Source organism: Carcharodon carcharias, chromosome 13 (assembly GCF_017639515.1).
Source record: "Carcharodon carcharias isolate sCarCar2 chromosome 13, sCarCar2.pri, whole genome shotgun sequence".
Taxonomy (NCBI): Eukaryota; Metazoa; Chordata; class Chondrichthyes; order Lamniformes; family Lamnidae; genus Carcharodon; species Carcharodon carcharias.
Genome location: NC_054479.1, coordinates 77778881 through 77784880, shown reverse-complemented (window position 1 = coordinate 77784880; position 6000 = coordinate 77778881).

Sequence of the window (6000 nt, the reverse complement as noted above, 5' to 3'; positions counted from 1 at the left end):
TGTTTTGTATACTTCATTGAGGTGAGATTCGTACATTTCAATGAGGGGTTTTTGTACATTTCATTGTGTGGGATTTGTACATTTCATTGAGTGGGTTTTGTACCTTTCATTAATTGGATTTTGTATATTTCAGTGAGGTGCTTTTGTACATTTCATTGAGTAGGTTTTGTACATTTCAGTGAGTGAGCTTTGTACATTTCATTGAGTGGGTTTTTTACTTTTCAGTAAGTGTGTTTTGTACATTTCATTCAGTGAGTTTTGTACATTTCATTGGTTTTTTTTTACATTTCATTGGGCAACTTGTGTACGTTTCATTGAGTGAGTTTTGTATATTTCATTCAATGGGTTTTGTACCTTTCACTGAGGGAGTTTTGTACATTTCAGGAGGGATTTTTTATGTTTCAGGATGGGCTTTTGTACATTTCATTGAGGTGAGTATTGTACATTTCAATGAGGGTGTTTTCTACAGTTCGTTGTGTAGGTTTTGTACATTTCATTGTGTGTTTTTTGTACATTTCATTGAACTGCGTTTTGTACATTTCAGTGAGCGGGTTTTGTAGATTTCAGTGAGGGGCTTTGTACATTTCAGTGAGTGAGTTTGTACATTTCATTGAGCTGAGTTTTGTACATTTCAGTGAGGGGGTGGTTTGGAGATTTCAGTGCAGGTATTTTATACATTTCAGTGAGTGAGTTTTGTATATTTCATTGAATGGGTTTTGTACCTTTCACTGAGGGGGTTTTGTACATTTCAGGAGGGATATTTTACATTTCAGGAGGGTGTTTTGTACACTTCATTGAGGTGAGATTCGTACATTTCATTGAGGGGTTTTTGTACATTTCATTGTGTGGGATTTGTACATTTCATTGAGTGGGTTTTGTACCTTTCATTAATTGGATTTTGTATATTTCAGTGAGGTGCTTTTGTACATTTCATTGAGTAGGTTTTGTACATTTCAGTGAGTGAGCTTTGTACATTTCATTGAGTGGTTTTTTACTTTTCAGTAAGTGGGTTTTGTACATTTCATTCAGTGAGTTTTGTACATTTCATTGGGTTTTTTTTTACATTTCATTGGGCAACTTGTGTACGTTTCATTGAGTGAGTTTTGTATATTTCATTCAATGGGTTTTGTACCTTTCACTGAGGGAGTTTTGTACATTTCAGGAGGGATTTTGTATGTTTCAGGATGGGCTTTTGTACATTTCATTGAGGTGAGTATTGTACATTTCAATGAGGGTGTTTTCTACAATTCGTTGTGTAGGTTTTGTACATTTCATTGACTGGGTTTTTTTACTTTTCAGTAAGTGGCTTTTGTACATTTCATTAAGTGGGTTTTGTACATTTCATTCAGTGAGTTTTGTACATTTCATTGTGTGGGTTTTGTACATTTCATTGAGTCGGTTTTGTACCTTTCATTAATTGGGTTTTCTACATTTCAGGAGGGAACTTTGTACATTTCATTGAGGTGAGTTTTGTTCATTTCAGTGAGGGGATTTTGTACATTTTGTTGTGTGCGTTTTGTACATTACAGTGAGCAGCTTTTGTACATTTCATTGAGCAGGTTTGTACATTTCAGTGAGGGGGTTTGGTACATTTCAGTGAGTGAGTTTTGTACATTTCATTGAACTGTGTTTTGTAGATTTCAGTGAGCGGGTTTTGTACATTTCAGTGAGGGGTTTTGCACATTTCAGTGAGTGAGTTTGTACATTTGATTGAGCTGAGTTTTGTACATTTCAGTGAGGGGGTGTTTGTACATTTCAGTGCAGGGATTTTATACATTTCAGTGTGAGTTTTGTATACTTCATTGAATAGGTTTTGTACCTTTCACTGAGGGGGTTTTGTACATTTCAGGAGGGATTTTTTAAGTTTCAGGATGGGCTTTTGTACATTTCATTGAGGTGAGTATTGAACATTTCAATGAGGATGCTTTCTACAATTCGTTGTGTGGGTTTTGTACATTTCATTGAGTGGGTTTTGTACATTTCGTTGTGTGGGTTTTGTACATTTCATTGAGTGGGTTTTATACATTTCAGTAAGTGGCATTTTTACCTTTCATTGAGTGGGTTTTGCACATTTTGTTGTGTGGGTTTTGTACATTTCATTGAGTGGGTTTTTTACAATTCAGCAAGTGGTTTTTTTACCTTTCATTGAGTGGGTTTTGTACATTACGTTGAGTGGGTTTTGTACATTTCATTGAACTGAGATTTGTACATTTCAGTGAGGGTTTTTGTACATTTTTGTACAGTTCAGTGCACGGGTTTTGTAGATTTCAGCGTGTGAGTTCTGTATATTTCATTGAGTGGGTTTTGTGCATTTCATTGAGTGGGTTTTATTCATTTCACTGAGGGCTTTTGTGCATTTCAGGAGGGGATTTTACATTTCAGGAGGGAGATTTGTACATTTTATTGTGCTGGGTTTTGTACATTTCAGTGAGGGGATTTTGTATATTTTGTTGTGTGCGTTTTGTACATTACAGTGAGCGGCTTTTGTACATTTCATTGAGCAGGTTTGTACATTTCAGTGAGGGGGTTTGGTACATTTCAGTAAGTGAGTTTTGTATATTTCATTGAACTGCGTTTTGTACATTTCAGTGAGCGGGTCTTGTAGATTTCAGTGAGGGGTTTTGGACATTTCAGTGAGTGAGTTTGTACATTTCATTGAGCTGAGTTTTGTACATTTCAGTGAGGGGGAGTTTGTACATTTCAGTGCAGGAATTTTATACATTTCAGTGAGTGAGTTTTGTATATTTCATTGAATGGGTTTTGTACCTTTCACTGAAGGGGATTTGTACATTTCAAGAGGGATATTTTACATTTCAGGAGGGTGTTTTGTACACTTCATTGAGGTGAGATTCGTACATTTCAATGAGGGGTTTTTGTACATTTCATTGTGTGGGATTTGTACATTTCATTGAGTGGGTTTTGTACCTTTCATTAATTGGATTTTGTATATTTCAGTGAGGTGCTTTTGTACATTTCATTGAGTAGGTTTTGTACATTTCAGTGAGTGAGCTTTGTACATTTCATTGAGTGGGTTTTTTACTTTTCAGTAAGTGGGTCTTGTACATTTCACTCAGTGAGTTTTGTACATTTCATTGTGTGGGTTTTGTACAATTAATTGAGTCGGGTGTGTACTTTGCATTAAGTGGGTTTTATACATTTCATTTACTGTGTTTTGTACATTTCATTGAACTGAGTTTTGTAAATTTCAGTGAGTGAGTTTTGTACATTTCATTGAGGGGGTTTTGTACAATTCGTTGTTTGGATTTTGTAAATTTCATTGAGTGGGTTTTTTACATTTCAGTAAGTGGGTTTTGTACATTTCTTTCAGTGAGTTTTGTACATTTCATTGGGTGTTTTTTTACATTTCATTGGGCAACTTGTGTACGTTTCATTGATTGAGATTTGTACATTTCATTCAGCAGGTTTTGCACATTTGATTGAGTACATTTTGTACATTTCAAGAGTGGGTTTTGTACATTTCAGTGAGCAGGTTTGCACATTTCAGTGAGGGGGTTTGGTACATTTCAGCGAGTGACGTTTTGGACATTTCATTGAACTGCGTTTTGTAGATTTCAGTGAGCGGGTTTTGTACATTTCAGTGAGTGAGTTTGCACATTTCATTGAGCTGAGTTTTGTACATTTCAGTGAGGGGGTTTGTACATTTCAGTGCAGGGATTTTATACATTTCAGTGAGTGAGTTTTGTATATTTCATTCAATGGGTTTTGTACCTTTCACTGAGGGAGTTTTGTACATTTCAGGAGGGATTTTTTATGTTTCAGGATGGGCTTTTGTACATTTCATTGAGGTGAGTATTGTACATTTCAATAAGGGTGTTTTCTACAATTTGTTGTGTAGGTTTTGTACATTTCATTGACTGGGTCTTTTTACATTTCAGTAAGTGGCTTTTGTACATTTCATTAAGTGGGTTTTGTACATTTCATTCAGTGAGTTTTGTACATTTCATTGTGTGGCTTTTGTACATTTCATTGAACTGCGTTTTGTACATTTTAGTGAGCGGGTTTTGTAGATTTCAGTGAGGGGCTTTGTACATTTCAGTGAGTGAGTTTGTACATTTCATTGAGCTGAGTTTTGTACATTTCAGTGAGGGGGGGGTTTGGAGATTTCAGTGCAGGGATTTTATACATTTCAGTGAGTGAGTTTTGTATATTTCATTGAATGGGTTTTGTACCTTTCACTGAGGGGGTTTTGTACATTTCAGGAGGGATATTTTACATTTCAGGAGGGTGTTTTGTACACTTCATTGAGGTGAGATTCGTACATTTCAATGAGGGGTTTTTGTACATTTCATTGTGTGGGATTTGTACATTTCATTGAGTGGGTTTTGTACCTTTCATTAATTGGATTTTGTATATTTCAGTGAGTTGCTTTTGTACATTTCATTGAGTAGGTTTTGTACATTTCAGTGAGTGAGCTTTGTACATTTCATTGAGTGGGTTTTTTACTTTTCAGTAAGTGGGTTTTGTACATTTCATTCAGTGAATTTTGTACATTTCATTGGGTTCTTTTTTACATTTCATTGGGCAACTTGTGTACGTTTCATTGAGTGAGTTTTGTATATTTCATTCAATGGGTTTTGTACCTTTCACTGAGGGAGTTTTGTACATTTCAGGAGGGATTTTTTATGTTTCAGGATGGGCTTTTGTACATTTCATTGAGGTGAGTATTGTACATTTCAATAAGGGTGTTTTCTACAATTTGTTGTGTAGGTTTTGTACATTTCATTGACTGGGTCTTTTTACTTTTCAGTAAGTGGCTTTTGTACATTTCATTAAGTGGGTTTTGTACATTTCATTCAGTGAGTTTTGTACATTTCATTGTGTGGCTTTTGTACATTTCATTGAACTGCGTTTTGTACATTTCAGTGAGCGGGTTTTGTAGATTTCAGTGAGTGGCTTTGTACATTTCAGTGAGTGAGTTTGTACATTTCATTGAGCTGAGTTTTGTACATTTCAGTGAGGGGGGGGTTTGGAGATTTCAGTGCAGGGATTTTATACATTTCAGTGCGTGAGTTTTGTATATTTCATTGAATGGGTTTTGTACCTTTCACTGAGGGGGTTTTGTACATTTCAGCAGGGATATTTTACATTTCAGGAGGGTGTTTTGTACACTTCATTGAGGTGAGATTCGTACATTTCAATGAGGGGTTTTTGTACATTTCATTGTGTGGGATTTGTACATTTCATTGAGTGGGTTTTGTACCTTTCATTAATTGGATTTTGTATATTTCAGTGAGTTGCTTTTGTACATTTCATTGAGTAGGTTTTGTACATTTCAGTGAGTGAGCTTTGTATATTTCATTGAGTGGGTTTTTTACTTTTCAGTAAGTGGGTTTTGTACATTTCATTCAGTGAATTTTGTACATTTCATTGGGTTCTTTTTTACATTTCATTGGGCAACTTGTGTACGTTTCATTGAGTGAGTTTTGTATATTTCATTCAATGGGTTTTGTACCTTTCACTGAGGGAGTTTTGTACATTTCAGGAGGGATTTTGTATGTTTCAGGATGGGCTTTTGTACATTTCATTGAGGTGAGTATTGTACATTTCAATGAGGGTGTTTTCTACAATTCGTTGTGTAGGTTTTGTACATTTCATTGACTGGGTTTTTTTACTTTTCAGTAAGTGGCTTTTGTACATTTCATTAAGTGGGTTTTGTACATTTCATTCAGTGAGTTTTGTACATTTCATTGTGTGGGTTTTGTACATTTCATTGAGTCGGTTTTGTACCTTTCATTAATTGGGTTTTCTACATTTCAGGAGGGAGTTTTGTACATTTCATTGAGGTGAGTTTTGTACATTTCAGTGAGGGGATTTTTTACATTTCATTGTGTGCATTGTGTACATTACAGTGAGCAGCTTTTGTACATTTCATTGAGCAGGTTTGTACATTTCAGTGAGGGGGTTTGGTACATTTCAGTGAGTGAGTTTAGTACATTTCATTGAACTGTGTTTTGTAGATTTCAGTGAGCGGGTTTTGTA